Source organism: Abrus precatorius, unplaced genomic scaffold, assembly GCF_003935025.1.
Source record: "Abrus precatorius isolate BTA unplaced genomic scaffold, Abrus_2018 Scaffold10, whole genome shotgun sequence".
Classification (NCBI taxonomy): domain Eukaryota; kingdom Viridiplantae; phylum Streptophyta; class Magnoliopsida; order Fabales; family Fabaceae; genus Abrus; species Abrus precatorius.
In genome coordinates this window covers 8056849-8066450 of record NW_020874292.1, presented here as the reverse complement: position 1 = coordinate 8066450, position 9602 = coordinate 8056849, and positions in this window count along the sequence as shown.

Genomic DNA, 9602 nt, shown 5'->3' with positions numbered 1-9602 from the left:
CAAGTAATAGTTTTTTATGAATTAATAGTTTTAATTATTTTAAACATATAAAACAGTTTTTAATATAATAAGAACAAGTAAATATACAATAAGAGTTATTTTGTATGAAAAAGAAGACTCGTATTTATAATACAAGAGTTGAAGTGTTGACATCTGAAATAGTTTTCTTTTTATCAGTCATGTTCTTCAAAATATGTTCTCTATCTCTTTTTTTTTTTTTTTATGCACGTGGATTAATTCATCGTGAATTCGTGATCAAAGAAAATTTCTTGCATAAAGTTATCTGAATACTTCATGTAAACTGCATATAAAATTAACGTAACATTGAATGAATACTGTACATTGAAAAATAAAACTTTATTTATCATTAATACTTATTTACTGGTATATTAATTTGTTACATTTAAAACTTTTTGTATGTTGACAATTACATACAGTGTCAAACTTACTGAAAAATATGTTAACACTTGATTGAATATAAGCGTAAGCTTACTGTATACTAAAAATCCATCAAAATTCAATTCACTTCATATTAACTCAGAGTATGCTTTAGTAGTTAAACTAAACATTTTTTATTAAAATAAACATTTATTCAAACTTTTCATAAAGTTGTTCTTAACACGCTTTCAATCTCTATGATTTGTAGAAATTAGATTTATAAAATAATTATTCTTTGATAGATGAAGTTTATGCTTGACATTCGTAGTGATGAAGCTACCATTATATAGCACGTCTATACAGGGATTCTACCTCAAATCATTAATATTTCGATTTTGGTTGTGATAGTCATATATTGTAATATAACAGATTGCAAATTATTCTCCCTTGTCATTCAAAGGTGGTATGATATAGAGCGTTGAATGATAACCAAAAGGGACACAAGTCTTTCAAATCTGTGCTTGCTTGATTGAACCAAATAAAGGAGAAAGAAATTAAAGAAAGGAAATATAAGTATGTTTATTATTTAATTAAGCTAAATTTGAGCTGCAATATTTTAAGTGTTGTTAATATTTGTTCCTATAAAAGATACACTTGTCTGCTATAATCTCTGTTTCTATCTTCTGTTCTGATGTCCTTTTCGAATATTCTAGATTTTTTTGTTCAACCTGATAGAGAAGGATATTGCAAAGACACTTCGATGGTAAAGTCAATATTCGGTATAAAATAATAAATACTATTTAATACTCTGAATTCAATATCTTTACCTATTTTTCTTACTTTCTTTTTATAGGCATAATATTAGGCTAATGGACTTGATGAGTCAGTTTTAGATTAACTTTCTCATTACTTGGATAATTATTTTTTCTTTTATTAGTTAATTACCTTAATTAGTTTGTTAATTTACTTTAATGTGATCGAAGGGATGTTAGTACTTCTCATCTAGAGATAATTTCAAAAGAGTGTGGGTACTCTTTATCCAGACTAAAGGGAGTTGGTATCTTTCGTCACATAATAAGATTAAAAGGATATATAATTTCTTATTTTCATGAAAATGACCAGTCTTATTTAATATAATATTATTTTTAATTAAAATTAAACTTTTATTTTAATAACATGTGTTGATTTTAATGTTAGTATTATTAATTTTAACGGTGATTTTTATTATGTAGATTATCGAAATGAAATTTTAGTTCTTATTAAAAAATAATATGTACTTATAAAATTACACTTAATTTTTTAAATTTAATTAAAAATGTTTTAAAATGAAGATAAATAATTAATAGCAATACAATTTCATTAAAAAAATATGTATTTATTACATTTTATAATTGTAATATAAACATTTAAACTTACCTCCTCAAATAGTTATATATTATTGTCAGAACTGTTTGTTTAACATGCTTAAAAGAGGTTTATATGTCATTGTCACCGTTGTTTCACTCTATTGTAAACATATGTTAATTTTTCGTACAAACAAAAAACTGAATAACTACTCATTTCATTTTCTTCTTTTATTTAAACAACAAACACAGCTTTATTCGTCACAATGAAACACTTTTCATTATTATTACTGTTATTGAATGTGATTTCAACATTTCACTTCATCTTATCAATTAAGCCATTCAATTTTATTGTTTGTTGTATCTTTAACCAGCGAGTGTGATTGATTATTTTGACAAGTTTTTTCAAAGCAACATCGTCTATTTTTAATTTAATCCGTTCATTATTTCAACTAATCATTTGCCTATACAATCTGTAAATTATGAAGTTAATAGTATTTAAAGCATCAGTGCAAATATTGATTATAAGTTTTAGTGTCCGGATTCATAATTATTAATTCAAATGTTATTTTTTAATAAAAAAAAGGCTAAATTACTATCTGAATTTTTATTTCCCTGTAAAACAAAAGTATAGTTCAAAAATTTATAATTCAACGATATAATTTAAAAAATTATAACGATTTTGTATATTTTTTGATATTTTATATGTATATATAGGGCTTTTTTTATGAAAAAAATTGCCAAAATACAATTTTTTTAGTAAAATTACAACATATGAAAAGATGACCGATAATTAATAATAACAATTTTAGGTATTTTTCAGATATTTTATTATTACTTAAAAATTTGTCAAAAAAAATTAATACTTTATCACTTTTTTGTTATCTTTTAATTTATGTCAGTAACAATTTTTGTAATTTTTTAAATTACTATATTTTAATATATATTATTTTTAAATATCGTGTATAAAAAAATAATTCTATATATAAAGAGAGATATTAAAACTTTAGACCTAAATTATGTACCAAACGGACCTTATCTCGTTATCTCCTTATCCCCAGCCAATTCAACCGAAGTATCCAATTTCCTTTTAATTATTATTACTTTCAATTGGAAGCCATCCGCATCAATTCAACAATCATTATGGGAAAATCCGGCGATTAGTTTCTTGAAAAACAGCCCAAAATATCATTTGTACTTGAGAGCAATTCTCGAGATAAGATTTGTAAATATAAACAATGGTTTTTTAGGATAAAACTTGCAGTTTTTTTAAGTGTAAGTGTTGTTCATGAATTAAAAATTTCATCTTACTAATTATAGTAACACTAAATGCAATGTTTTATTAAAATAAATTTTAAATTAATAAATAACATTAACAATATTTATAGAAGAACGTTTAAATTTTATTTTTTTATTTTATATTTAAGAGTACATGTTAAGAAATGAAAATAAATAAATAAATATAACATTCAATTTTATTAAAGTATTAAACTATATAATATCTTATTAATAATTTTTATTTATATCTTTTTAAAAAATAAATAAAACTCTTTTGAGGATGGTTGGCGAGGATTTTAAGCAGCTCAACGGGGACAATAGAAATGGCCGAAAATATTTCATAAAAAAATAGAAAATGAAAGAAAATTGGCTATGGAATTATATAAGGGACAAAAAGCACAAAAGCTTTTTCCTATAATTTAGCTAAACATTTCATTTTATACAGTGCATTAACATTAAATTATAAAAGGGGTCAGGATGTGTTAAGAGTGTTAAATTAAAAATATAAACTATTTAATAATTTCTTTTTATAGAATGTAATATTGATCTATTTGTTAAATTATTAAATATTATTTTTATGATTGTATATATAAATGTCACACATTATGAACATTTATAAATAATATTCAAAATTTCATTTCACTCATCTTTTAAAAAATATTACACACTAAAACAAAATAATACAATTTTATTTTTGAATAAAAATTTATAAAATTAATATGATTAATAATTAAATTAGTTCATCTTGTATTATATAAAAAATTATTAAACAATATAAATATTTATTTGATAGCCAGTTTCTTCTAACTCGTACAAGGTAGCTCAAGTGATATTAAGTAGTTTAGAGATCCATGTAATAAGTAATTTGTAGCCAATGAAAAAATACTTAGGTGGCGTAAAAAAAATTGTCAAAATATAAAGTTATTAATTCAGTTTTTGAAAAGATTGAATTAAATTGAATAAAAACTAATTATTTTTTAATTGAATATGATCATTTGTTTAATTAGTCCAATTTTAAAAATTATCAAGATTGAACCAAACTAAACTTACATGTAATTGTATAATTTATTTATAAATTTGTGATATTAAAACACTTTATTGTTTAATCCAACAAGAATAGAACACTTTCTAATTTGATTTTGCCCAATTAAAACCATTGGCAACCAATTATCTTCATTCATCTTACCCAAGACCCAATCATATCCGTCCAATCTCATCTTTCAGTTGTGAATTGTTAGTTTTCTTTCGGTTCTCGAATAGCTTCTCACCCCTAGTACTACCAACACTCAAATGTATAGTATTTACAAACTATCATGTTTTATTTTTTTTAAATATGCATTATCATCATCATTATCATTATTATGTTAAAGTTTATTAATTTTAAATTAATAGAAAATATTTTTCCTCGTGTTTTATTTATTATATAATTTTAAGTAATTTATAATAACAATTTTACTAAAAAAATTTGTCATACGTCTCTTTATTTAAGACATTAACACACTCATCTTACACGCGCGTGTACAGAGGGAAGTAAAGAATGACTCTGTGATAGATTGGAAGAAGCATTGGTAGCTATGAAAATATTAAATAGAGAACAAATAGAAAAAGAAAAAAAAGATACCGACAACTCACTGAAACAGCAGAGCCTAACAAATCACAGCTTGCCGACTTCATAGTCGTTTGGAGTCCTTTTAATATGCCTAATAACAAATCACACTTGGTTTCTACTCGTAACCCAGAAGCAGCAATAATGGTTTCTTCGTTATTATAAAATCACCATGGAATTATTTTATTGAAGTTAAACTCCAACTTTAAATCTACTACTTGTATTATAAACCAATTTTTCTAAAATGTGTGAAAAACACAATAAAAATTTATGTAATAGTAACTTTTCTATTAAAAGATGCCATCGTTCGTAATCCAATTGGCAAACCTGATAGTCATCCAACTAGTCAAGATTGTCTTCTCAATATAATAACTTATCAGAATGTGTGTGTTTAAAAAAAAAATAAAAATACATATATATATATATATTAATGATTTTTTAAAAAATAATAATATTTTAGTTGTTATATAAGACTTATTTTTAAAATAAATTTTTTATTGCCGTTAAAGTAAGATATAATAACATTAACTTTCTTTTTTATTTGATAAATAACTATGCAACATGATAAATTTAAGTTATTTTTTGTCTTTATACAAAATTACTTTTCGTAATTTAGTTTCTATAAATTAAAAAAATTGTATATAACTTTATATAAAAATAATAATTTTTTCTATTATTATGATAATTTTATATCAATATCAAGTATTTTTTTTTTTTTTTGCTAATCAATGGAGCTACACAGCTCAAGAAAACTTAACTAAGACTGAAAATACAAATGCCTAAATAGTTCAAGTTCAATAAAAAAAAGCAAACAAGAAGGACTCTTATCAAATAAATGAGGAATTTTTGCATAATTTAAGTCAACTTTGGCAAGAACATTAGTATTTCTATTTTCATCTCTTAAGACATGTTTAAACCTAATAAAAGGAATCTCCTTTAAAATGTTCCTAGTGGCAGTAATCAAAAAGAAGAAAAGGTGGTGGTTACAATTTTGAATATTTAACACTAGTTGTACAGCTTTCTTCGAGTCTAATTCAATCTAGACAATATGGATATTCTTCTAGCGAACTAATTGAAGACTAACAAAGAGCTCCCACAATTCTATATCAAGAGGAGAGCATAAATTCAGGCCTTCATAGAATCTAACAATAGGCTACTCCTGATTGTCTTTAATAAGACCCCTGCATTTGACACTTCTATGACCTTGAGACACAGCTCCATCAGTTTTAAGTTTGAGCTTAATACCGATAGAGTTGTGTCTCAAGGTCATAGATTCGATGAGTATTTCATATTTTTAAATAAACATAGTATTTTTTTATGTCTTAATTTATTTTTACATGAGTACAATGCAGGAATTTTAAATATAAAATTAAAGATAACATAATTATATATAATACACATCATAACATCTCAATACAATTCTAACTATATGTAATTGAATAATTGCGTAAACGCGTACCTGATGCGAACCCACGAGTCATAAGCAATCTTGATGAGAACCCATGAGTCATAAGCAATCATTGTTTTCGAGTGAGCGTGTACTACTCTCTTATTTGATTGCTATTATCCCACTCTAGTAACTGTCTAATGGGGCAACAGTTATATAAGCCTAATCAGATGAGAGCAGGAACCTCTCACTGGACACATAGAATAGTCCAACCCATCATAGACTATTCACCCTAAAAGTCCAATTACAAAATCTATATAATAATAATTATTATTATTATTATACACATTTATTTTACGTCATAATTAATAACAATATAACCATAATAATTTAATAATGCTAATCCACAAATTAGTATAAATATAAATATTAATGTTAAAAAATCTAACATTCTCCCACTTAGATAGCATTATTAAATTGCTAAGTCCACAAACTATGTCGTCGTAACAAGTTATTAATTATCAGAAATAATAAGCTCTCGATAGTATACAATTATATCTGATAGGGATATACATTACATACTACAAGCAACTTATATTCCAATCACAATATAGATAAAGGAAACATAAATATCATTTCCACAAAGCTCTAAGTTTAAAAAAAAAATTGTCATAAAAGATATGTCAATAAAAGTGACGTTAACAAAACATATATCTCATAAAGAAATTAGATAATAATGTCAACAAACAAATACAAAATTTAACTCCCACTAATCCAAAATATCAAAAGACTTGACTAGACCCATATGCTACATGATTCTAAAAAGCTCCAATGGTTAAGCCTTTGGTTAGTGGATATGCTAACATGTTCTTTGTAGCAATGTACACAATTTGAGTCTAAAACTCAAGTACTTTCTCTCTAACAAACAAATACTTTAGATCAAAGTGTTTCAAACAAGTAAAACTCTTATTATTCTAAGAGAGAAGTACAACAGCAGTATTGTCGCAATAAAATCACAAGTGGCCTAGATATATTCTTAATAATGCGGAAGTCAGAAGTCAAATTCTTTAGCCACATAGCCTAGCGGGTAGCCTCATAACAAGCGACATACATTGTTTTCATTGTAGAAGTAGCTATAACTATCTATTTGACACTTTTTTAAGATACAGCTCCTCCCGCCATCATAAAAATAAAGCCTAGAGTAGACTTATGGTCGTCAGGGCAACCCACAAAATTAGAATATCCAATGACCTGAAGTTGATCAGACTTCGCATAGGTCAACATATAATCTTTGGTTTTCTGCAAATATCTCAAGACCTTCTTCACGGCGTTCCAATGACCCAAACATGGGTTGCTCAAGTATTTGCCCAAAGCATTAACAGCATAAGCAATATCGGGATGAGTGCATACTTAAGCATACATCAAACTCCCAATAGCGAAAGCATATGTAACTTTCTCCATTTTAAACAACTCTCTATCATCATGAGGACACTAAAAATTAGAGTTTCTTACCCCTTTGAACAGGCGCAACACATGGAGAGCAAGAATACATATTAAACCTCTTGAGGATCCTATCAATGTACCCTTTCTGAGACAATCTAAGAGTAACACGTATGACAAAATGGCTACTCAACATATTCTTGTCTCATTCAAAGATATCATCAACATGTATGACAAAGATGATAAAATTGCTCCTACTCATCTTCAAGTAAATGCACATATCTCAAGCATTTTCCTTGAAGCCAATAGAAGTGACCACTTGGTCAAACTTCAAGTACCACTGTCTAGAAACTTACTTCAAATCATAAATAAATTTTATTATTCTAGAATTAAATTCAAGTTATAACAAAATTTGATTTATGTTAGTCCACACAAAATATTCAACAATTTATCTCCCACTTGGATAACATAAATCAAAACGTTTTATTATTCTAAATTAATCAACAATATATGGCTATAACAAAATGACAAAATAAACTAACACGAATTATAAACATCTTAACAATGCAGAAAATCATACTCGAAGGAGTAGTGATATCATACATTATAAGATACTTATATCATGTTACTCAACAACTCTAGTGGTATAAGTAAGACAATAAAATCTAGAACCCCTGCAGTCTACATAGTATCCTACAAAGAAATTGCTAATTGATTTTTATGAACAATGAAAGATAATAAGTCTTTTTCGTCTTATCAAATTTCTTAAGTTTCTTGCCTAGAGGCACTATTAAGATTTCACATTGTTACAAAGGTGTATTTTGAACAACAAAAGAGAGTTTCAAAGGTTAAAACCCGTGCAGCCATAGAGGATTCAAAGTACGTGAGAATTCAAGCAACCCAAACAGTTTCTTTCAACGAGTAGGGTCCACTACGTTCTTTGTGATGTGTACAACAAAAATAGTGCAATTACGAACGTAAAAATGAAAGAAAGAATAAATTCTCAATCTAAATTAAATGACATAATGAATTAATTATTAAATTATGTTCGTGTTCAATTTATTAACAAAAGCCCTTAATCAATTTTTTTAAATAAACCTTTGCCTTTTTGAGAGAATTTGAAAGAAAATGATTTTAGGGTTTATAGTTTCAAAAATTAATAAACTGTAAAATTCTCTTAATATACCCAATGAAAATTAACAATTTTTGGATATGATATTTATGAATATAAGAGGAACAAAAACTTAAATTATTTTCCAAATCCATACATAAAATTATAGCATTTTGGTTGCTCAAAGTTGGAGAATTACGATATGTATTAAGTTGGCTCTAATACCATTTACAGGAATTTTAAATATAAAATTAAAGATAACATAATTATATATAATACACATCATAACATCTCAATACAATTCCAACTATATGTAATTGAATAATTGCGTTAAACGCGTACCTGATGCGAACCCACGAGTCATAAGCAATCCTGATGAGAACCCATGAGTCATAAGTAACCCTTGTTTTCGAGTGAGCGTGTACTACTTCCCGCCTTCATAAATAAGTAGTACACGCTTACTCGAAAACAAGGGTTGCTTATGACTCATGGGTTCTCATCAGGATTGCTTATGACTCGTGGGTTCGCATCAGGTACGCGTTTAACGCAATTATTCAATTACATATAGTTGGAATTGTATTGAGATGTTATGATGTGTATTATATATAATTATGTTATATTTAATTTTATATTTAAAATTCCTGCATACAACTCTTAACATTTTTATCTTTAATATCACTAGTTGTGTGCTTCATTTTATTTTATCATGATCCTCATCCTTTTTTTCTATAATCTTTATTTCAATATTCCAAATATCAATCATGTCCCCTTAATTCGTATTCAAAGTTAAAAAAAAAATTATTCCCAATCCTTAATACATTTGTAAGAAAATCAAAACTACTATTTAAATAATCACTGTCATTATTATTTTTATTTATTTTTGTAATTATAGATTAATTTTAAAAAAAAAATAGTATTGAGATAAGAATGATATGAGAATGATTTTAGAATTATTATGAGAATTTGATTGAGCAAATAAGTAACGATATTTGAGATAAAAATATTATAGGTGATATTTATGTAAAGACAGATCGACACATAATTTTTTTTTTAATTTTT